We start from the raw sequence: 25,623 nt of genomic DNA on the forward strand, positions 1-25,623 counted from the left end.
TGTTCATCTTAAGTGAAATTACAATTATTAATCACAAGAAACTAGCGCCAATTTCAGGGAACATTCTGACTAAAATTGCATCAAATTACTCTTCTAAAGATCCTAATGGTGATCATGCATTAAGACAATAAGATAGTTTTAATCACGGTGATTAGTAATCCAAAGTGTGCATGCAATCAATCATAAGCAATTAAATAAAAATCACATATTCATGCTAAGGCTAAAGGTTTCGCCCTAGCAAAAGGAATTAGTTACGCATATTCATAATTAAAATCATAGAAAATATTGTTAAGAAAAGGATTGAAAACACCTTAAAGTAGAAAATCTCCAAGAACCCTAGCAATTCTCTCTGTCTCCAAAATTGCATCAAAGAAAGCGTACGAAAAACTAAGAACGGCAAAGCACTATATTTGCTAAGCGATCCCACAAACCCTAAAACATAGGTCTCTTATTCCAACAAGGAAACTAAATAATAATAAAATATATTAAAACATAAAGTCCTAATTAAATAGGATAAACTGCACAAAAACTGTCCAGCCATGTTTTAGCCTCAAATCTCCTCCAAAGCCGGCCGATAATAGGCTGTTTTAAAGATTAGGACGTTCTGAACACATCTCCAGAAGGCCATGAACCCATCCGAGATCATCTTGAACTCCAAAAATGCAATTCAAGCCCAAAACGTCAATATTCCAGGACTGCACACTGCTCCTTTATTTTATTACCAGGAAATAACCGCCTGGTAGAAAAATTTGATATTTTTGATAAAATCAAGCCGAGTGACTCACGAACGTCGTTCAACTGGAATTGCACCAAAATTCGCCCATTTGACCATGTTTTGCTCCAGATGAAGTCAAAAGTCCTATTTTGAAAATACAATTCAAAGTATAAAAATTCTTCCAAAATAATAACCAAAATATACTAAGAATATGCTTAAATATATAATATGAAATTGACTCATCATTAGGCCAATGGATCTCCGATGCCTAAGTTAGTTTCTCTGAGAGAGTAAAGTGTTTAGGGCTTTTTTTTTCTTCTGAAAATTCGGTAGAATATGGGGTATTTATAGGGATAGGGCCGGCCATAGTGTTAGGGTTTTACCCTACACATGGCGGCCTCCTATTGGCCAAGGTGTTTATGGAGAAATATTCTCAAAATAGTCTCAAGATATTAAATAGGAAATAATATCTTGAGATAATGGAGTAATTATTCCTAATTTATTTAAATTGGGATTACTTACTTGATTGGAGTCAATCTTCAATTGGGAATGTATTACATATAGGATTTGGGTAATTAATCCTTATCTTTAATTCCTTGCCATGGGCAGGTGAGCTGTGGGTAGTCGTATTCAAATGCTGAGACCTTCAGGGGTGTGAGCTGCGCATAAGAGTATATGAAAAGCTTGCCCATTTATTGAGGGCAATCTTGTCTTTCTTGAATAAAAGTCCACTTGTCGCCTCCAGAATTTTTGGGATTATTTTAGGCTCCATAAATGCCCCCACACCTATTGGGCTGCACATAGGAAAATGATAGTAGGTGTAGGAATCCCAAGCTGCTTAGGCTTGTAGAATTGTTTCCCAATTTGAACTTGATCTTCTTTCTTGATTTTGAGATAGACTTCTTCTAATAAAAGGAAACCAATTGCTTCTAATACCTATTCAATTATGCCTTAAGCAGGGGATTAAATAAATTTGGAGAGCAATCATTATTCTAATAAGGAAGAGAAGCTAGTGGAAATTTTTCTTCCCCCTCCCTTAGTGTTCTCATCCTCTTGTCTTTGCAAAGAGTCGTCCCTCGTTGTTGTTCTTCTTCTTCATACATCACTAAGGTAAGAAAATTTTGAAATTTCTTCTTCTTGAATTTTTTGGGAGTCTTGGACTGCTTGGTGATACGGCACGGGTTGGCTTGGCTTGGCCAAGGTGTTAGTGTCGTTGGGGCGTAGTAAGGTCAGCTTGGGCCAGAGCTTCAGGGCTGCTGGGCAAGGGCCTGTACAGGTGGATGGCGAGGGAGAGAGACTGACACGGACCGAATCTCTCTGGTTAGTGCGCGGGGCCGAAAGGCCTTAGGTCATCTAAGATGCGCACTGGGTGCAAAGGATAAGGGGAGAGAAGGTGTAGGCCTCCCCTCGAACTGGGCCCAGCTGCTTGCAAGAGAGAGAGAAAGAAACCGGTTCCTGGGCCATAGGCCTGGCTTGTTGCTGGGGCCTGGGCCGAGAGAAGTGGTGAGGGTCTTGGGGCCTGGCGCATAGGTATTGAGCTCACGGTCCTTTTATGTTTTTTATTTTTTTTAATTTTTTTATTTTCAGGAGCTGCCTTCTAAATATTTTTCCTCGTACTTTTTGTAAAGATTTTGAGATATCTTCCTCTGATTGCAAGAGTAGGAAAAGGGCCATCAAATTCTATCCATATTACTTTGTGTTGGGATTTACTTTTCACATGCCACGTCTTTTCCAGAAGGTGATCTGCTCCATGAAATGCGCGCCTGCTCAGTGTTCCCCAATTGTAGTTCGTACAATGGTGGGATTCTTGAACTTAAGCAAGTTCTTTGATCTTAGCTTGACCATAAATGAGTTTGGATACTTTTTCGAGATTGGCCACAAGGAAAGTGTGGGGCAGCTGAGGTCTCGCCATAGGCTACTTAAGGTGACCATGAGTGGGCGAGAGACACCTTGGAGGTGAGCGAAGAGTGGGAGTTTGACTCTTCTCCTGAGCTGCGTGTCTCGACTACCTTTATGAGTGGTAGGTGAACTATTTCATTATTGTCCTGCTCGAATTTTTGTTGAGCTGCTCCATGACCTCAATTTATTGATTCTTACTTTACATAGATTCAGAGTTTGGTTCAACTCCAAGGATATCGGCAGATATGAAGAAAGTTCACTTCGCCTTAGGCATTTATGCTGAATACCGTGAGTGACGTTGGCTTCTTAGCCCTCTTCGTCGGGAGAAAGGTGACCTGCCTCTGAAGGAAGAGATAAAGCGAATAAAAGATGAGGCGTTGGCTCGTACGATCGCTGTTGTAAAACATGCTGCCAATGAGGGTAGAAATAAGAGATCTTTCTAACTTGCTTGTGAGCCTTCGGCCGAGAAGAAGGCAAAGACTTTTTCTGCTGCTCGTGGGAGCTTGTCTGTTGCCGAGAAACTAGTCATAGATCTAACTTTCCCTAAAAGGGTGAAGAAGACCATTGAACTTGAGCTTGTAAAACCTACTGCTCCGAAGGTGACAACATCCATTGATGAGAGACTTGCCCAATGGAAGGGTTCGGTGGCACTCCTGGTGTTCGGGTTTGTATCGAAGTGTTCGTCAGGAGCTAAGTCTGGTTCGGAATTTAATAGGCTCGCCGCTATGAAAAGCGAAAATGTGGATTCTGCTGGTAAGGTGGCGCATGGGCCTATTCCTCATTATGCTGTGACTAGCTCGTCTGCTGAAAAGGGGAAATCTGGTCACATGGGCAGTTGTGAGAGATTCACTGAGTCTGAAGCAGAGAGTTTCCCGAGGTTTGTAAGCTGCTAAAGGCTAACCTGCTTGAAGACGTCAATAAATGCACCAAGTTTGTTAACAGAGTTGGGAAAGTTGTTATCCGCTCATACTCCTTTGTGAAGCGTCATGCCTACTTGAGGAGGTCATCCCTGATTGCCACAATGCATAAGACTTTAATCCTGGCAACAAACTCTATGTGCGTTGATTAGGATGTTGTCAAATGTGTTAAGAAGGTCGAAGTGGCGTTGGTGGCTCAGCTTTACTCAGCCACTGAAAAGATCGAGAAACTCGAATGTGAACTCACCATTTTGAAGGGGTCTGAAGTACTTACCCCCACTTCTGTGTAGCTGAAGATTGCTTATCAAGAAGTCGTCAACTTGAAGACTAGGCTTAGTGTGACCCAAGCGATGTTGGGTGCTGCAGAGAAGGAAGTCAGTTGTGTTTCTCCAGTGGTTGAGGACCTTGAGCGTGTCAATTCGAAGCTATGATCTTCTTGTTTTGCCAAGGACGAGAAGCTTATCTTCATGCATGCTAAAGTATCTTGTCTCAAGGAGGTTGCCAGTAAGCTTGAGTTCAAGGAAATAGATCTGCAAGATACGCTGTTTGCCAGTGAGAACCTGAGAAATGAACTGAAGAATGAGAAAGCTGGTCACGAAGTGGCGTTTGCTTCTTGTCAAGTTGATTTCTACAAGCTTGGTTATGTAGACCATCTTTAAGGCAATCAGTCGGATTATGAGTTTTCCGAGAAGGACTTCAAGACTTTCTCTATTTCTCTAGTTAATCTGCTTGATTTCTTGTTTGAGGTTACTTTTGGTGGAGTATGGGCGACTAAGGATAAGCTGATGGAAGCTTTGGCTGCTAGAGGAAAAATGTGGGATTTTTAACTTATAGAGTCGTCAGCCAGACTCATGTTTCTCGTAGAAAGCAGAGGAGGTCTGCGTAGTTGTTATAGTCGTGATACTTGACTTTAGTGGCTTATTGAGGTTTGGCCCTCCCGGGGCATGTTGCGAGATTTTTAACTTATAGAGCTGTCGATTGGACTCATGCTTCTCGTAGGAAGCGGAGGAGATCCATGTAGCTACTATAGTCATGACACTCGACTTTAGTGGCTTTTTGAGCCTTGGCCTCCCGGGGCACGTTGCGAGATTTTTAACTTATAGAGCCATCGGTCGGACTCATGCTTCTCATAAGAAGCAAAGGAGGTTCGCGTAGCTACTATAGTCGTGACACTAGACTTTATCCTAACAAAACTTAAATCGTAGACTGTCGACTGGAAGCGCTACTTTTAAGTAAGCAAATGAGTTCACGTAGCAAGTGTAAGTCTTAGCTTACGGATTGCCTTGGGCTGCCAGCTGTTGGGTCATTGGCCAGACGTCTTACTTACAGAAGCTGATGACCCGTGTGATAACTTAGGAGTCGTTCTGAGTTGTAACTTGATTCCGCAGGTCGCTTAACTAGTATTGCAACACTTTAAAACTAAGCTACATTCATGAAGACTTTCACGTCGAAGATGGACCATCTTATCACACGAACTTTTTCATGGACAAGTGTCATGCACTTAGCATCTATTCCGGTTAGAGACCCGGGATCTCGCAAAATTGAATCCTTCAGTCGGCTAAGTCTATTCCAAGGTAAAGACTATCTTGGCTAATTCTGGGAGTCGTCCGACTCAGGTAGTCGTTGCATTCAGGGGGAACTGAGCAGCCGCACCACCCATCCATGTCTGGATATTCCGAATTAGTTTACACTCTCGCGCTGGAGAGCTCACGCCATGCTTGTAGGGCAGAGGGCGTCTTCTGTTTGTCACAGGGTTGTTCTGTTTGTTTATGCATTCGGCCTAGGCTTGTGGATAATTCATTCAATCTGCATTGAGAATAGAGGCTTTTATTAATTTTGCTCATAAGCAGTAATAGCATAACAACTGATAATCCTTGGCATGTAAGGTTTTGTTCGTCGAGCTGCTTAAGTCTTCGAACTTTTTACGTCTTGAACGGGGTCCAAGGAATGGTGAGAGGTCACACGTAGTACTTTCTCAGGTTGTAGACATTCTACTACTTGTTGATTTCTTTGTCGTTCATGGTGGTAAGGGTGTAGCTGCCCCTTCCGCCTATTCAACTGATCTTGTACAAACCTTCCCAGATGGAAGCCATTTTTTTTTATCCTTCCTATCAGGCAGTGATGAAGGCTTTTCTCAGGATTAAGTCTCATAGCTGGAATTGTTGGATTTTTGCCCTCTTGTTGTAGCTGGAGAGGAGCTGCTACTAATAGGCCGCAAAGATAGTGATAACCTTGTCGTGCTCTTCCTCTACCAGGTCTAAGTTTGTGGCCATCTCATTTTTGTTCTGCTCAAAATTTGGTAGTACAATGCTAAAACTTGGCACCACAACGTTGGGAGGAATGATCGCCTCAGAACCATACGCTAGGGAGATTGAAGTTTCATCGGTTGCTCATCTTTTGGTGGTGCGATATGCCCATAGAACACTAGAGCTCGTCTGGCCACTTGCCCTTTTTGTCTGAGAAGGTCTTTTTAAGCCAGTTGAGGATGGTCTTGTTAGATGTCTTGGCCTGCCCGTTGCCATGTGGATACTGGGGCATGGACATGTGCTGCTTGATGCTATATTTTTTTAAAAACTTTGCCAAGTCTTTCTGATGTCTTCAGTCTTGACAAAAATGCACTTGCAAAAAAAATCAACACCTTTGATCAAATACCTAAGCTTCACGCGCCCATGAGGTGTGTGTGTGTGTGGGGGGGGGGGGGGGGGGCGTTAGGCCAATGGATCTAAGAGAGTAAAGTGTTTAGGGCTTTTTTAGGGGTAGCAAAAGCTCTGAAAAATTGGTAGAATATGGGGTTGGGCTGACCATATTGTTAGGGTTTTACCCTACACATGGTGGCCTCCTATTGGCCAAGATGTTTATGGAGAAATATTCTCAAAATATTCTCAAGATATTAAATAGGAAATAATATCTTAAGATAATGGAGTAATTATCCCTAATTTATTTAAATTGGGATTACTTAATTGATTGAGTCAATCTTCAATTGGGAATGTATTAAAGATAGGATTTGGGTAATTAATCCTTATCCTTTATTCCTTGCCATGGGTAGGTGAGCTGTGGGCAGTCGTATTTAGCTGCTGAGATCTTCAGGGGTGTGAGGTGTGTGTGAGAGTATCTGAGAAGCTTGCCCATTTATTGAGGACAATCTTATCTTTCTTGAATAAAAGTCCACATGTCGCCTCTAGAATTTTTGGGATTATTTTAGGCTCCACAATAAGGGAATTGCATGATTGCACCTCTTGGATTACACAAAGAAAACTATCTTGCAAAACTAACTTACATAGATTTTGCAAACAACACTTTGAATGATCCAACAGCACCTGAAACTATAGCATACGAACACAAGCCAAAAGGGTCTCAGATCTTGGCCAGAAAAACGGCATGCAAAAGTTCTCATCTCTTGTATATCTAGAAATTGATGCAAAGAAATTTGTTGGAGCCATACCAATAAGAAGGAAGAATTCATCAACCAAGAGTACTTCACTTGAATCACAAGATTCACAACCAATAATTTAAATCATGTTTACCACTAGAATCAGTACATCAGTAGTACAACATGTAAATTTCACTAATTAAAGTCCTACAAGTGGCCTCGAGTGAAAAATTCACCTGTCAATTGCTGAGTAGCCAAACAAGACAACTTGAAAACCAACATGATGTCTTCAATCCAGTACAAAACCTTTAACTAGAATTCTGAAAGTACACCTTAACTATTTATCATAATATCGAATAGCACAAAACTTCAAAATCATATCAGTCAAAGCACCCTAGCTAGTATCAACAAGTTATGGCCTAATAACTGATATATGATCCTAGGAATATTATGTTTCCATTAAAAAACACCGAGTATGGATAAAACTTTTCCTGCTAACTCATACATATTAATAGAAAGTGGAAATTTCAGAAGTTAACCACAAGTGTAATAATTACCAACTATTGATTAATGAAGCAAAAACAGCTACATATGCAGAATTCCAACATTTACCAAGTTCAAATGTTATTCCAACAATCCAAAAATAAGTTATATAGGCACCATAAAGTAACATTTTAAAACGAAAGTAGATCAGGAGAAGATGAACTCTTCTTGCAATAATGCCTAAAAAAATTGCTCTACTGTTATAATCAGGGGGAAGCATTTAAGTTGATCTTCTTAGAACTGTTACTCGTACATAGTATAATACAAGCTTTTAGTAAAAGCTGACCTTAAATTCAATTGGTTACACAGAGGTATTGATTGATGTGATGCAAACACTCATAATTGATTATAACTACGTAACCATAACTACATTTTGATTGCAGTTTTCCAAAATCAAAGTTAAAAGTACATAAAATTTAGAAAGTGGATTAATCATCCTCAAATGTAAGGAACCCAGAAGAAACTACAAACCTAAATGAGATTCTCAACCAAATTCATTAACTAAAATCCCTCAAAATTACAGTGGTCGAACAAAACTAAGAAAAGCACCATAAAGTAGAGACTAAACAAAAAACTAAGGGGAAAGATAGGGTAGATAGAGATTGAGAACATACCCAAGGTTTTAGAGAACTAAACGCAGAGAAGCACTTTGCATTGGAGATTTCGGAACTAGAATAGTCGGGCACTTCGACGGTGACGGAGAGCAGACGGAGTGACGGTGATGCGAGCAGATGAATCGACGGTGATGCAATTAGACGAATCGACGACGATGACGAGCATATGGAGCGACGGCGAGCAAATGGAGTAAGATCGATGGAGAGTAGAGCGTTACGAAGTCAAAGAGAAAGGGATGGGGTGGGCTATCCAAAATATTAGGGTTGAATGAAAATACAATGTTTTCTCTTTTTATTTTACCAACAAAATACAGCGGTTATAAAACTAAGGGGGAATTTATCGAAAAAAAAGAAGGAGAAGTGGGTGAATCAAAAGACCAAAAACGAGAAGGCACGAGAATGATTTAGTCTGTGCCCTTCTTTTAATTGTCAGAGACAACAAACTTGCATGCTTTTGTGACTGTCAGTTTATTCGTCGATACAAATATTTTGTGCCGACAGATTTATAGTCGACACAGGTTCAACGACTATAAGCCGATAAATTAAAATTTTCATTGGGAAAGAACTCTTGTGCTGACAAAATTTTGCTTTGTCAGCAAAATGATTTAGTTAAACAAACAAGTTTAACGGCTGGACTGCTGAAATTAATTTTGTAGACAGCAAAAGTCATTGAAGGAATTAAATATGCCAATCATGTCTTTTACCTTTGCCAAACGAAATATTATATGTTTCCTTATAAATATAAACCCTAAACCCTAATTATAACATATACCTTTGCATGACGAAAGTTGGGAGGTTTGTCGCGTAAAGGTTGCCAGTTTACATGCCAAGTTCTCTCTTGGGGCGAAAACTTTACCAGACGATGGAAGCTGTACTCGTCTAACTTTGTTCGCCGATCAAAAGCCTCTGCATAAACCAAAACGTGGACTGTATTTGCCCTGCAAACATTTGTATTCCGTCGGATAAGACTATTTGCCATCGTTCGTCGAGCAATATTTCGTCGGACAAGCAATATGTGTGTGCGCGCGCACGCGCGCGCGCGCGTGTGTGTGTGTGTGTGTGTAGAGGTTCCTCTCTCTTGTCTGTGGCTATTATGTCTATATATTTGTTGATAATAGCGTGTTTGCAGGTTCACATGATTGGGTAGGCTGTAGTGCATTCGTTTGTAAGATATTAGTAGGAACAAAATATCAACGTCAAGGCTTTCAAAAAAAAATATCAACGTCAAGTACCACATGCAAGATACATGCAACACGTACAACTTTCTTATGGATTTTGGAAGTTTGTCGATATATATACCAAGGCTTCCAAAAATACGAGCCTTCACCTGCATCCAAGTCCTGCTGAATCACATGCACCAAATTCAAAGGGGATTGGGAATATATAATTGCCCCATCGCACTCAATTATTGTTCGTTCAATGTTTTCTTTGCACAACATATTTATTCAAATTTCACCATGTTTTTTTATGTTTCAATTATTTCATCAATTTATCGGAAAAAAACAGGTTAACGATCATATGATCGATATCAACCACCATATCGACAATACAGAGGGAAAAAGAATAAGAAATGACATGTCATCACCTAACATTTTCAATAATGTCACTAAAACATTTCAAGTTCCAATTCAATCAACCTTTCCTGTCAGCAGCGTAACGTCACTCCTACGAGAAATTCTAAGATCCGACCGAACAATTCAAGACACAAAAAACTCTTCTCCTACCCAAACCCTGATTTTATCATTTTTTTTTTCAAAAAATAAGGACAACTGATGACAATCCACGGTTATCCACATTTTTTGAGGTCGGGAAGACACACAGAAGTATTTCAGTCTCCCTCTAACCACAAGTATGACTTCCACACTGATTTTATCACGTTAACCTGGCCTACTTTTAGTCTCACTCTCCTCTCACACCACTTCCAATTCGAATGCCCTAGCTACACAAAAACCTCTCCAGTCTTTTTATAATCCTCCTCTAGTAACCTTAGTTGAATGGCAGGATAAATTTTAAGGGGGGAGAAAATAAGACCAACAAATTATGTATCGGATGAATTATGCATCATCCGGTACTTAAATTAGTGTCATGTAAACATGTGGTTTCCTTAGTAGTTTTGTGCCTCAGTTTTTTTTTTTTCTGCTTTCTTCTGGTAAACACATTGTTGTAGTGCACCACTTAATTAGCACAGCATTTGATAACTCCCTAGTCCCTAGCTATATGTTCTTGTTTTTAATCTCATTCATTTTTCTTCCTAGTCTATCTCTCATTCTTTCTCTCCAATTAGAGGAAACATATAATTTTGATATTAACTCTAAACCCTAATTTTTTTATATGAACCGTAAACCCCAATTTTTTATCCGATCATTTTGATGGAATTAATCTTTTATTTTTTGTTTAAAACAAACAAAATTGTTTGTAGGGTTAGTTTTGAAATATTCACAAATAAAGATGGGCGTCCACAGCATTATAAACTTTAGATAAGGGTTTTCAAGGAAAAGAGTGTCCAGAGACGATATTGGGTTGTAAACCTTTCTCTTTTTATTATTATTTTTCTTAACAAACGATTTTTTTTTTACTTGTTTTGTCAAACAATAGATATTGCTAGATTAGATGTTAGATTAGCCATCAACGGGGTTCGAACTGGTAGAATTAAAAGCACACCACAAAGTAGCACACAAATGTCCTATTGATTTTTCTTATTAACACTAAGATTTGTCAATTGTAGCATATGAAAATAAAGGTCTTTCCCACAGAAGATTGTTTTATCTAACTACTTAAAATGTCACAAAAACTGGGTTGCTGTCCCTACTGACCAGCCACCGAAAAATAATTATTAGACTGACTTACACTTATCTAAAGTCAACGAAATTTTAAATGAAACACTAGACACACAGAGCTACACTCACACAAATTTTTGGGATTTTTGGAGTTGATTTGCTATTTAAATTAAGTCAAACAAAAACAGGACAGAAACAGATTTTAAGTAGTTCACAAATTAAGAAAAACAAGTTAGGGGAATTGTGATCCACTACCAAATAATCATACAAACATGTTATGTTTCATTCAAATTCCTTTTATTTCTAGATGAAGATGCTCAAGTTGGCTCAATGTTAGAACTCAACCTATTACTCTTTCTTATGTAGTATGTTAAGAGAATGACGTTTCCAACTTAATTTAGTTCCTAGCATGCAATCTAGAATGGCGTGTTCATAGATTTAAGCAGTAGAAATCATTAAGAATGAAAAGAATTTGAGTGATCACAAGGCGTCGTAAGTACTAGCATTGCCTTACTTATCCTAGAAATTGGTTCACATGTTAATCGCAATTAACAAGTACTACTCTAGAACATATGTAGGTCCTCATTCGACAATGGTAGGCACACACATATTCATAGCATTAGAATCCTAGATATGCTTACTAAGTATGCATCCGTAGAAAACACATAATGAATTCATCACTGACATAAGTAGTGTACCAATTTTCATCCATTCATAAAAGTAATTCAAACGAAATGTCATAACTAACTTGCAATCATATTTGGGGCTTCAAAACAGCCCCTAACTACTAAAAATTTAGTTACACATAATTCTCAAATAAAACCAAAAAAAAGACATGAGTTTGAGAAGATAAAACCGAAAGAAGAGAATGCCAAGATTTCCTCCTTTCTTCCTCTATTGCTTTCTATCAGCTCCCCTTTTGTTTTTCCTTTTTATTTTTGTTCTATTTTTTTTTTATCCTTCCACCTTGCCGCTGCAACCTGTAGCCTTTTTCCCTTTTTAACTTGCCCCATTTTCTTCTCCTTAACTCACCCACTAAAAGCCATTTAGCAATGACAATAAGTGGGAGGAAATGGTAAAACAATTGTAACTCTTTGGGTAGCCTTTAGCCAATTACTCCCACTTAATCCTCATCTTTATTTCCATTTCCTCTGATATTTGAATAGGTCTCAACTAGCTTGTTCTTGGCTGCATCAGTTTTGGCTGCTACATTTATTGGGTTTATTGCTTTCATTGAAGTTACAAACTGCTCAGTCTCTTGTGAACCTTTCAGTGTTAAAACAGCCATAACTTCTTCTAGAAAAATGATATTAACAATCCGCGAAATGATCCAGAAAATAGACATCCGTATTTTTCCAAGCATATAAGGCTCATTCTTTAATTCATTCTGAGGTTTCCAAAACTTGCTTCCAAAGTCAGCCGATCTGCACAGGCAGTTTTGACGAATTTGTTACTTAAAATCCCACTTGTGCTATTTTTCTTTTCTTTGCTTGACAAATCCTACAAAACACAAAAATAAAGTAAATAGCTACAAAATATATGGAACTAACTAAGAAAAGACAAGTTAATTTGATGTAAAATATATATAAATATGAGCTTATCAAATACCCCCACACTTAGCTTTTGCTAGTCCTCAAGCACAAAAAAAAAAAAAAAAACAAAAAAAAAAAAAAAAGAAAAAGTGGCAACATGAAAAACATTAGCTTCCCCCTATGTGACCCTCATAGAATTTCATTCAAGAAAGCAAATCATCAAGAGCCTTAGCTAGCACTAAACAAGCTAATCCAAGCTCATCTTCCTTATTCAAATGTTAACAGTAACCTTTTAATCATCCTTGAAGTGTAGTGTGTGTAATAGCCATGCTAATGCAATTTCAAGTTTTTTTTTAAAACACCACATGCAAACTAGTGACCTTCTCACAGGATATACACTCAATCACACATATGTTTAGTTTAACATGTTTCGCTCAAAGAATCAAATGTGAAAGATCTACCATAAGCTTGCAAAAAGATCTCATCTCCACAATCATAATTGCAAAACTTAAATCAAGAGGACTTTTATTGGATGTAATGAGGCTTAGGGAGAGGGTTATTGAAATGAAAGGATAGGTAAACTCAAGTTCCAAGCTACATTGCAAGCAATTCTCTTGTTGAGATTTATAAGAACTCAAGCTCTCCAACCACTTTACTAACACCTCCAACCACACCCCTAAACTAAAACTTAAAAAACGTTTTGTTGATGCACAAAATCAGCGAGGATTTTGGCACAACAGAAAGTGTCAAGTTTGTGACCTTCGCTTGGTTGCTCCGGTCACCTAGTGATGATGATGTGTAAAGAGGTAGAGGTAGGGAAGCAAACACAAGACATACCTGGTTCGCCCTAAGTCTGGCTACGTCCACAGAGTAGAGGAGTTCTCATTAATAGTGAAGGGTTTACACAAATACATAAGTTTAAGCATAATTATCATGAGTGGGTTCTAATGACTAGTTTAAGTATGACATTAGGGATTGATTGTAGGAGAATGCTCTCCTTTTATAGTTGAGGAGAGTCTTTAGCTTTTGTCCACGGTCGATGTGGTACTCTATGAGCTTTATTCTGACGTTGACATATATCGCGCTATGATTGGCCTCTTGGTTGGAGGTAAACTCTAATGCTTTGGTAGAGGTGCCTCAGCATGAACCCCTCAGTGGGTCCTTGGAGGTATGACGTTGATCGGTGCTCAGTAGTTTTGGGATTAGTCATGTATGGTACAAACAGTGCTCCCTTAAGTTCTCGAGTGAGGAAAGCTTCTCGGTTGGGGACTTGCAGAATCCAAGTCACTGAGTAATCACGAAACTTCTAAGTACTAAAGTGTAGTTGCACATAGTAGGAGTCTTCCAAGTCTCCGGGCGAGGAGAGTTGCTGAAGGAGGTGCCTTTGCGGAATGAGGTGCTTTGATATTCTTGAATGGTTGAAGCTTTTTCCTTTGGATACATAGCTTGAGTGGTTGAAGCTTTGTAGGTGAAACTTTTTGGTTGAACTTTGTAGGTGAAGCTTTGTAGGTGAGGCTTTGTAGGTGAAGCTTTGTAGGTGAAGCTTGTAAGTTGAAGCGTTGTAGGTGAAACTTGTATGTTGAAGCTTTGTAGGTGAAGCTTTTAGGTTGAAGCTTTGTAGGTTAAGTTTTGTGGTTGAAACTTTGTAGGTGAAGCTTTAGGCTAAAGCTTTGTTGGTGAAGCTTGTATATTGAAGCTTTGTAGGTGAAGCTTTTTTGAAGCACATAAATAGATTTTGCTTCCACACTCTTGAAGAATAGTGTGGAAGGCTTTTTGAATTTTTTTTTGTTAAAGTTTTCAGTTGAAGCTTTTTTGAAGAGTACATAAATACATTTTGCTTCCACACTCTTGAAGAAGAGTGTGGAAGGCTTTTTTAATTTTTTGTTAAAGCTTTCGGTTCAAGCTTTTTGAAGCACATATATAGATTTTGCTTCCACACTCTTGAAGAAGAGTGTGGCAGGCTTTACTTTTTATTTTTTTTTATTTTTTTATTTTTTATTGAAGCCTTCGGTTGAAGCTTTTTTGAATCACATAAATAGATTTTGCTTCCACACTCTTGAAGAAGAGTGTGGAAGGCTTATTGAATTTGGGTGTGGGAAGCTCTCTTCCTTAGGTGTGGGAAGCTCATGCCCTTGGGTGTGGGAAGCTCTCTTCCTTGGGTGTGGGAAGCTCATGCCCTTGGGTGTGGGAAGCTTTATTCCTTAGGTGTGGGAGGCTCACTTCCTTGGGTGTGGGAAGCTTATGCCTTTGGGTGTGGGAAGCTCTCTTCCTTGGGTGTGGGAAGCTTTCTTCCTTTAATGTGGGAATCTCATACCCCTGGGTGTGGGAAGCTATCTCCCTTAGGTGTCGGAAGCTATTTTCCTTGGGTGTGGGAAGCTCCCTTCCTTGGGAAGCTTTTGCGTCCACACTCTTGAAGAAGAGTGTGGAAGACAATCTACATGTTGTAGTTATCTCTTATGAGTTGAAGCTTTTGTTGACCTCCATGCTTAAAGTTAATTAATAATTATTAAGCGATTGATTAGTTGACTATTAATTAATTAATTAGTAATTAACAATTAATTAATTAATTAATAATTACTAAATAGTTTTTTTTTTTAATTTCGGTTTTTTTTTTTTTTAATTTTCCTAGCTTGTGTGGAAGTCCTAAAGCTTGACATGTGGGGCTTTCTCATGGGTTACGTTTGAATTTCTTTGCCCTTGTTGGACTATATAAGGAGGATGAGTTTCCACTTGTTACCTTACTTTCATTTGCTCATTGTGTAGTGATATTTAAAGATAGAGTACTCTATGGTTGAGAGGAGTTTCGACTATGCTTAACGCCATTCTTCGGTTAGTAGCCCTTTCTTTGGATCAAATGTATCCATTCTTGTTGAACTGTTTGAATTTCCATGCATTTAGCTAAGAACATGATGAACTTAGTTGAATTTCCATCATGACTTAGGAGTATTTTAGACGTCAATCATCCATGAGTAATAGAGGTGTGTGTTTCTGTTTGTTGTAGATGTCAGGGTCTGAAGGTTCTAATGATGAGGGTTCCTCTAGTTCTGGCTTTAGGTTCGAGCTGCCAAGGTCTTCGTTAGAGTCTTATGAAGAGGAAATGTTGGGTAACCCTCATGATCACCAAACATGCATTCCATCTGATGAAGAGGCGGATGAGGAGCATAAGTTCAGGGACATAGCCTTACATATTGGTGCATCTACTTCCTATACATTGGTAGTTGAGGCGGGTATCCTTAATGCTATACCCATATTTCACTTCGAGTTTACAGCGGACCACTTAGGTAAGAACTTGCTAGATAGTAAATGCCAGCTTGAGGCCTTAAGGAAGTCTTGTTGTATACCCAACATCGTAGGGATACGCTTGGTGCGTGAGGAAGAATTGCCTACTGATCCGCCTAAAGGTCATGTCATGTTCTATACCCAAATATTAGAGAAGTTGGGGGTAAAGTTGCCTTTGCATCCGTGGTTGCAAAAGATGATTGCCTTCATGGGGTACGCGCCTGGACAACTCAATGCCAGTCTATGGGAGACTTTGATTGGGACATACATCATCTGGATGAAGTGTGGTCTAGGTGAGCCTTCCTTCGCTCAATGGTGGTATTGCTATAAGATACGTCCGGCCAAGTCGTCCATAGGCTATGTTTAGTGTGCATGTCGGAGTGAGAAGGAGCGAATAGTCTTTGGTAAGAGGAAAACATATTCTACTTAGAGAAACCGTTGGTGCTTCCTTTACAAGGGTTGGGAGCATGAGAGAAGTACCACGCCTGAATGGCACATTTTAACCCACTTCTAGATCGTAGGTTGTAATGCATCCATTGTTTGCATACTTTGTTACTTGTTGTGATCTTTATTTGCTTCTAACACTTTGCCTTATGTAGTGTCGAAGAAAGCTATCAAATTGTCTGGACAAAAGCTTGCCGATGTAGAGAAAGTGTTAAGGGTGCCAAAAGAGGATAGACACTTGAGCAAGCTACGACCTTTGTTTCAAAAGTACGATTTCCAACCCTTATTGTCCGAGTGCCAGAGACGAGCGAGTAAGTCATATCCTACGTTTGCCCCCCCCTTTTTTTATAAAGTTGTATTCCTTACTTTGATTTTCCTTGTTCAGTGGAGAAGGTGAGCAAAGAAGGGGAGGCTAGCACCAAGAAAGGGAAAAAAACCATGGTAGTTCCCGTAAACGACATCTTGTTTCACAAGGGAGCTCGCAAGCATAAGGTGAAGCTAGTCCTTAAGCCTAAGTCTCAAGAGGAGGTCCTCAAGATTGCCGCCTCTAAGAGAGCCGAAGTTGAGGTTATTGGATGTGCTACTGCCACAGTTGCAGGAGATGAGAGACAACTGTTGCTTCCTCCTTCTAACATCGATCCTATTTTTCCTCCTGTCATGGAGTACACTACCCAGGAAGGTGACCTTGACTCCAGCCGCAAGAGAAAGTACAAGGAAAAGGCTGGTAGCATCCCCTGGAAGGATTTGAAGGTTGCCATGCATCTGAATAGCTTTAGGTTCGTCAATAATTGCCTTGCAGGGCGCCGAGCCATTGTTGACGAGCTCGTTAAGCTACTAGTTGAGAACTAATCAAATCATGACCGAATGATGAGGCTATTTGCCTATGTAAGTGTTGCTTTATCATTTCCTTACTTTTTTCTTCTTCTTTATTTTCGTTTTCCTTTGGCACTGATGATCATCTTGTCACGTAGGTCATGACTGAGTATGACAATAAACTGCGGGAGGTTGAACGATGTAAGGCGAAGCTTCAAGAGAACAAGCAACTTGTGGATGATGCCAGGAAGATAAGTAAAGCCTTGACTGAGGCAGTGCAGCTTAAGGAGCAAACCATGGAGCGGTTGAAGAGGCGGAATGGTGAGAACCTACGGCTTAAGAAGCAGTTAGAGGCAACTATCCTCGAGGCTTCCGAGGCCAAAAGGGAGGTTGAAGAGCTGAAGAAGAATCTCCCAATCGAGAGAGATACTGCTGTACGCGAGTTCTTATGCTCCCAGACCTTCCGCCATGTCATCAGGCCTCATTGTGCCCGAAAGGTTCAGCTTGAGAAAAGGAAATGGATGGCCATCCTTGCTCGGTATGATGGCGGAGGTATTATTGACAAGTACTGTGCAGAGATTGAGGAGTATCAGCAAAAAGGTGAACAATTCATCCTCGAACTTAATCCCAGTAGCGGTGATGAGTTTGAGGATGACACCACTGTTGATGAGCAGACTCAGCAGGGTGAGGATGGTTCTGTAGATGCCGAGGATAGCGGTGATGGCAATAGAGGTGAGACACAGCATGAGAGTTCGGCCTCAGATGAAGGTGATTCATAGTGCCTTCCCTTCCTATATGCACTAATTAAGTGTTTAAGGACTTTTTGTGTACGGATGTTTACAACATTGCACCATTTATTTTGATGTTAAGTGCCAAGTGTTTGCACTATAATTTATGAATGCTTGACTATGTTCAAATAGGTCATTTGTTTGGATACAACCCATGACTTGGGTCTAGTTAAATGGATACACCCTGAAGATACTTGTTTATTAGGATAGTCTTGTTGACATATACTTGGACTTTATTTCATGTCAAAAGCATCCGTGTTGAAGCTTCAAACTTGAGTATGTAATGTCATTTAAGTTGAAGTTCTGAGTTAGAATTTTATTAGGTCAGGGTGAGACCAAGTGTTTCAATTCAAGGAATGTAAAAAAGCTGGGACGAAGTTCTCTGAATCACTTCTTTATTAACTTCATGCCAGATGGCATTCCTTACAAAATATGTTGAATGGCTATAGCTCAACACTTGTACAATGTGAGTTTACTTGTAATAGTACTTTAGGTGATCAGCGTTCCATGGATGGCCAAAGGTCTTGCCATTGGAACTTCTGAGTTTGTAGGAGCCAGGGTGACTGATGCTGACAACTTCAAATGGTCCATCCCAGTTTGGGCTGAGTGTACCTTCTCTCGGGACTCTGTCACAGAGCAGTATTTTCTTCAATACCTAATCCTCCACTTTGAAAGAGCGAGGTTTGACCCTAGAGTCATAGTAGTTAGAGGCGCGATGCTTGTAAGAGATGTTCCTCAAGAAAGCCTGGTCCTTATGTTCCTCAACTAGCTCTAAGTTGAGGGCAAGTTATTTATCATTTTCACTTTGCCTGTAGTTCTTAACTCAGTATGTTGCTTGCTCGAGCTCAACTGGGACAACCGCCTCTGTACCAAAGGCAAGTGAGAATGGAGTTTCTCCTGTTAAAGTTTGATACGAAGTTTGATATAACCAAAGAACCTAGGGTCAAAGTTGTGGCCACAAACCTTTAGCCTTGTTTAAGCTAGTCTTCAAGGTGCGCTTGATTATCTTGTTAATTGCCTCAACTTCTCCATTAGCCTAAGGATGAGCTGGGGAGGTGAAACATAAGTTGATGTTGAATTTAGAATAGAAACTCCTGAACTTCTTGTTGTCAAATTGTTGCCCGTTGTCTGTGACAATCGCATTGGGAATGCTGAATCTGCAAAGGATGTTCTTCCATATGAAGTCTTCTATTTTTGCCTCAGTAATGGTTGCCAAGGGTTCTACTTCGGCCCACTTTGTGAAGTAGTCAACTGCAACGATGGCATAATGGACCTTGCCCTTCCCCGCAAGCATTGGACCTATCAAATCAAGTCTCCACTGGGTGAAGAGCCAATGGCTGATCATAGGAGTGAGAGGCTCAGGAAATGAGTGAGGAATAGTTGTGTAGCGTTGGCACTTGTCACATAAGCGAGATATTTTGATTGCATCCTGGTGAAATGTTGGCCAATAATATCCCTGGCGAAAAGCCTTGTGTGTTAGGGACTGAGATCCAGCATGATCTCCGCAGACTCCCTCATGTATCTCTTAAATGACCATTTCCCCCTCAGCAAGGGTAAGACACCTCAAGTATGGCAGGGTGAAACCTCGCTTGTAGAGTTGGTCATTGATGATCAGGTTGCGGGTAGACTTGTATCAAATTTGCTTAGCTTAGACTTTATCATCTGGGAGGGTGCCATGAGCAAGGAATTTATAAATTGGGGTGATCCAACTATCCCCTTGTTGTAAGTTGCATACTGCCATGGCTATGGTGCTTGGTGTTTTTAATAACTCGACATGAATGTTTCTTCCAATCTCGTCTTCCACTGTTGAGGCGAGGCGAGGCAAGGCGAACAAAGGCGTCTGCATGACTCTTTGCTGCTTGAGGGACTTATGTGATCTGGTAGTAGAAGTGCTTGAGAAAAAGTTGTGCTTGTGCAAGATACGCTGCCATAGAGCTATCCTTAGCATCAAAGTTATTTGTGATTTGGTTGACCATCAACTGAAAGTCGCTAAAGATGTCAAATTGTTTAATTCCAAAGTGTTTAGCTAAACATAAGCCTGCTAGGAGGGCTTCATACTCGGCCTCATTGTTTGACGCCTTGAATTTGAAGCGAAGAGCATACTCTATTGCAACTTTGTCGGGTGTAGTAAGGACCAGTCCTGCTCCACAACCTTGTTGGTTGGATGAACCATCAACATACAGAGTCCATACTGGAAAGGTTGGTTTTACTTTCTGAGCTTTCGAGGGTAATGAAGCCAATGCCTCAGGTGTAGGTGAAATGTCAATAGGATATGTGAATTCGGAGATGAAATCTGCCACTGCCTGACCCTTCTCATCTGGCTTTGTTTGGTAAGAAATGCCAAAACACCCCCAATGTTATCGCTCACTTGATCATTCATCCCGAAGTGTCAAGACTCTGGAGTACTTGTCGAATGGGGTGATTGGTAAGCACAATGATGGAATGTGCTTGGAAGTAAAGGCAGAGTTTTCGAGCAAACATGATCAATGCTAGTGCCAATTTCTCAATGTTAGAGTACCTTGTCTCTGTATCTTGTAAGGCTTTGCTAACATAGTATACGAGTCGCTCAATATTACCATCTCTTCGAATGAGAACCGAACTAAATGCTGAAGCCAATACAGATAAATAGATAATGAAAATGTCTCCAACTTCAGGTTTGGAGAGTAAGGGGGGTTTACTTATGTACTCCTTAAGGTTCTTGAATGCCTCGGCAAATTCATCAGTCCATGTAATGCACTTCTTACTTCCCCTAAGTGCTTTGAAGAAAGGAGCACATCTAACTGTGGCTTTAAAAATTAACTTGGTCAAGGCTGCCACTTTGCCAGTAAAGCTCTGGATGTCTTTTGAAGTTATTGGTTCCTTCATGTCAATGATTGCCTTGATTTTCTCAGGATTAGCTTCAATGACTCGTTGGCTAATCATGAAGCCCAATAATTTGCCAGAGCCCATGCCGAAAGAACATTTGTTAGGTTTAACCTCATTTGGTACCTCCTCAAGATGGTGAAGGTTTTAGACAGGTTAGTGATGTGTTGGTCAACGTGTTTAGTCTTGACTAGCATATCATCAACATAAACTTCCATGTTCTTGCCAATCTGTTCGGCGAACATTGAATTGACTAATCTCTTATAAGTCGCACCTGCATTCTTGAGGTCGAATGGCATGACTTTATAGCAATATAGCCCTTTGTCAGTAGTAAAAGTTGTGTGTTCTTGGTCCGAAGGGTACATGAGGATTTGGTTGTACCCTGAGTAAGCATCCATGAAGCTCAAGAGTTCACACCCTGTCATTAAGTCGATAAGTCAATCAATAAGTGGGAGGGGAAAACTATCTTTAGGGCATCCTTTGTTGAGGTCAGTGTAGTTAACACACATTCTCCATAAGGTCTTTTAGAGCAGGAGGCTTTCCTTGGTCAAATTTTTCTTAACAAGGACAACATTTGCTACCCACGTTGGGTAATTGACTTCACGGATGAAGCCTATGTCTTTGAGTTTTTCAACTTCTGCCTTCATTACCTCGTATCGTTCAACATCATAAGATCTTCGTTTCTATCTCACAGGCTTGGTCTTGGGATCAATGCTTCAGCGATGACAGATGATATCAGGAGAGATACCCAGCATGTCCTCGTATAACCAAGCAAAGACCTCAGCGTTCTCTTGCAAAAAGGAGATCAATGCCAACCGAAGAGGAGGTGACAAGGTGGTGCCAATCTTCACCATACGAGCTAGATAGTTTTATGATATAGAAACTATGCTTGTTAGGTGAAAGAGTTATCTCCTGGATCGTCAGGTTGACCATTGCCATTATGAAGAGCCGAGTTGGCTTCATCTGGGTTGTTCTCATGACCTGGTCATGTATATAGAAGGTTTCTTTGGGCACATGCAAGTGTTGTAGCATGATCATGCACTAAGTTGATCTTCTCTGATGTAACCATTATCAGAAGGTGTTGGAAACTTCATCAGCAACATATGTGTAGATACTATGGCCTTAAGATCGTTGATGCCTGTGCGTCCAAAGATGACATTGTATGCATTCGGGCAATCAACCACAAGGAAATTAGTGGTACTAGTAGTTGTGTAAGGGCCTGTACCAATGGTAAGTGGTAAGTGTATGCTCCCCAAAGGTTGCACGATATCACCGAAAAGCTTATTAAGGGAGTAACTGAGGGGTCGAGCAAGTGTTCAGCTACATTAAGTGCCCTGAAAGCTTCGACGAACATGATATTGACCGAAGCACCTGTGTCTACAAGGATCCGTCGTACATCAAAGTTGGCTATGTGAGCCTCCACAATCAATGGGTCGTTGTGAGGGTAGACGATGCCTCTTTCCTCCTTAGGGTAGAAACATATTGGATCTTAATTAGGATTTTGATACTTGTCTTCCCTGATGTTTTCCACATGAAATACTTGATGGCCAGACCTCAAAGTTCGTTCACTGTTTTTCATGGCCATATTGGAAGATTCAGAGAGAGATGTGCCACTACTGATAGAATATATCACGTTTATCTGGCGTTAGTTACGATTGTCCCTAGGGGGTGAAGGAGGAATTGATCAATTTTCCTTTCGCGTGCCAAAGCCTCGATATGGTCATGGAGGGTGACACATTTTTCGCTGTCATGGCCATTATACTCATGGTAGCAACAAAACACGCCCGTGTTCTTTGTGGACTTATAATCTGGCTGCCTTGGTTTTGGCTTCGGTATCAAATGAGCTATACTGGGGTAAATTGCTGCATAGGTGGCATTCAAAGGTGTGTATGTCTCATATCTTGGGGTAGGACCTGTCTTAACATGCGATTGGTCTACTACATTGACTGCCTGAGGGCGGGCATTATCGTAGCGATACCCTTGGTTATTGTGATAGTGTCCCCTACTCTTCTTATTAAAATGAGGCTTTTAAAGATGAAAGTTTTTTCTCTTGCCCTTAGATTGATATGTATGTTGTCCCGGTGATGTGTTAGGTAAAGTAGGGAAAGATGCAACAATCGTCTTAAAGGTCGAGGTTTTTTCACTTGGCTGGATCTGGCTTCCATTCCTTACTTGTTGATAGGGGATAGCCATATGGGGTTTCCCCTGATATTTCCTTGCTTCAACAGATGCATGGTTGTAGGCTTGTACCATCACCTCAGAGTAAGTCTTCCAAGTGTTGGCATTGATCATGTATTTGAAGAAACATTCACATAAGCCCGCCAGGAAGGCTTTGAGGGCAGTCTTGTCATCTGCCTCAGCGCAACGAGAATATTCAGGGCTCAATTGGCCGGCATACTCACGTAGTGATTTGTCAGGCTTCTGGTGAATAATGTACAAGTCATCTTCAGAGTGCAAGCGATCGGTCTGGAAGATGTGTTGAGAAACAAACAGTTTTCTCAGCTTCTCAAATGAATCTACCATCTCAAGTGGAAGACCGCAATACCAGTTCAGAGCTCCACAAGAGAGGGTGGAGGGGAAGAGAAGGCATCGTTCTTCATCAGTATACATCTGATATCCCATGGTGGACTCAAAGAGGTTAAGGTGTTCAATCAGATCCTCCTTTCCAATATATAGTTGTAAGCCGAGCTTCTGCTTTGTCTTTGCTTGGAAGACTGTGTCAAGGATCCTCCTTGTAAGGGGGCCAGGCCTTAGTTGATTCCAGTCTGGTATCTCAGCCTGGTGCTCAGGCTTCAAGTTGTTTACTTCCTCAAGAAGTTATAGGACAAGGGGGTCCTGGGTGAATCATGTACTACATGAGCCTTCCTGTGTTAGTTTCCATCACCTCTTCGCAGTAGGGAAATTTGATCAAAGGCATGTGGTTTTTCCTTAGACTCACCGTACTGACTTCTAAGGCATGTCTGTCGGAAGACTTCCGAGTCCCCTATACCTTTATATTCCTCTGGGACTTGTCGCTCATTCCCTGGATTGGTAGCTGACTTGAGCCGTGGTAGAGGACCGAGTCTTTCAGTAGCCCTTGGGTCGTTGATCTTTGAGCTTATGTGGATAGAGTTCTCTCAACGTTACCTTAAAAAGTCTCAACAGTCGCTATAAACAGCCTTTGATCCTTCCGCTCCCTCTACAAGGATGTGCGTTCCTCCACTTCTCTTGCTTCGGGTCGAAGCAGTTGGATTAAGAGAAGTCTTACGTTGATCAACATATTGATAAGTAGCTTGCTCCTCGTAAGGAATGTCCATGTTGAAAACCGGTGACCCTCCGCATTGAGGGGTAGCTAGGTGATGGTTGACGTCCACAGGGGTAATAGGCTCGTGTGACTGAGTATACCTAGCCTCATGGAGCATTCCAAAGAGTTTCTCATATTGCGCCTAGAGGATTTCATTCTTCATGGCTATCTTGTTGTTCTGAGCCTCCAACTCTTCGACTTTAGCTTGAAGAGCAAACTTTTTTCGTTCCTTCCTCCGCTGCTTCACAATAGGCATAAGGGGAGTGTCATTCTGTTTGTTGTGGCTTCCTTCGCTCCCCATGTTGGAGAGGGATGCCTGGTCAAATGAGAGTGTACAAACGATGAAAAATAGCTTGACAAAGCTTAAGAGAGTAGGAATAAGTGTGTCTTCCCACAGACGGCGCCAAATGTTAATACACAAAATCAGCGAGGACTTTGGTACAATGGAAAGTGTCAAGTTTGTGACCTTCGTTCGGTTGCTCCGGTCACCTAGTGATGATGATGTGTAAAGAGGTAGAGGTAGGGAAGCAAACACAAGGCGTACGTGATTCGCCCTGAGTCTGGCTACGTCCACGGAGTAGAGAAGTTCTCATTAATAGTGAAGAGTTTACACAAATACATAAGTTAAAGCTAAATTATCATTAGTGGGTTCTAATGACTAGTTTAAGTACAATAATGATATTAGGGATTAATTGTAGGAGAATGCTTTCCTTTTATAGTTGAAGAGAGTCTTTAGCTTTTGTCCGCGGTCGATGTGGGACTCTATGAGCTTTATTCTGATGTTGACATATGTCGAGCTATGATTGGCCTTTTTGTTGAAGGGAAACTCTAATGCTTTGGCAGGGGTGCCTCAACATGAACCCCTCAGTGGGTCCTTAAAGGTATAACGTTGATCGGTGCTCGGTAGTTTCGGGATTGGTCATGTATGGTACAAACACTTTTTATTTGCTTCGTATAAAATTTTTTATTTTTATTTTTTGGAACCATTTTGCACATAACTAAATACAAACATGAAATACCCCCACACTTATTCTTTTGCCAAACTCCTACAAAATACTTCACAAACATTTCTCATAAGACAATCTCACATTGCTCAATAGCTAGCTTGGAAAGGGTAAGGAAAAATGTTTAAGGTATAAAGGTAGACATATTTGGTGATAAGAAATAAAAGGCTCAGCATATACAGCTCAAATCGACAATCTAATGATATCATTTTTCTTTAGGAAACATGCTTATTTGGGTCATGGTGATAAACCTAATGTCTCTATCCTTTTCAAGTTCGTGCAATCAATGATAAACATTTTGAAAGATCGTTACGCAAGTTCTAGAGATGTAAGTCACATAAGTTCATCACACATGAAAGAATAGGAGTGTAGGAAAAATGCACACTTTCAATAAGCTCAAAAACTCACATAGGCTATATATGGTCACTATATTCACATATGAAGCTTTAAGTCATGCTTTAGTTTCACATCAACAAGACTATGTGCATTTGATTTTTCAAAGATGATTAAACATTTACAAAGCTAACAAGAGTAAGGAATTTCACACAACATATGCTTACTAAGTTCTAGATCACTGTGGTTCAAATGGAATGGTTTCATTATCTAAAATGAAGAACATTTCCCACCAAAGGATCAGTCCAATAATACCACTCACAGGTGAATAGCGCAATACTTCTTCGTGAATCTCCGCTATTTGAAGTCAATCTAATTATATCATTGGGTCGGGAAACTAACAAAAATCTAATTCAAAACAACAAAGAAAATAAGACCTTTTTTTTTTTT

General features: G+C 40.3%; 1 long non-coding RNA gene across 2 annotated transcripts; it reads right to left on the reverse strand.

Annotated features, from left to right (window-relative positions):
- Positions 1 to 234: 234 nt before the first annotated feature.
- LOC148689417 (uncharacterized) lies at positions 235 to 9,073 on the reverse strand. Of its 2 annotated transcripts, XR_015958208.1 has the most exons (3): positions 8,059 to 9,073; positions 6,809 to 6,936; positions 235 to 859 (listed from the first exon to the last, which is right to left on the reverse strand). It is a non-coding gene; the product is annotated as an uncharacterized LOC148689417 (long non-coding RNA). The 2 variants fall into 2 exon arrangements; XR_015958207.1 differs by having other exon boundaries at positions 6,809 to 9,067.
- Positions 9,074 to 25,623: the final 16,550 nt, after the last annotated feature.

Source organism: Pyrus communis, chromosome 17, assembly GCF_041283825.1.
Source record: "Pyrus communis isolate YQ-2024b chromosome 17, ASM4128382v1, whole genome shotgun sequence".
Classification (NCBI taxonomy): Eukaryota; Viridiplantae; Streptophyta; class Magnoliopsida; order Rosales; family Rosaceae; genus Pyrus; species Pyrus communis.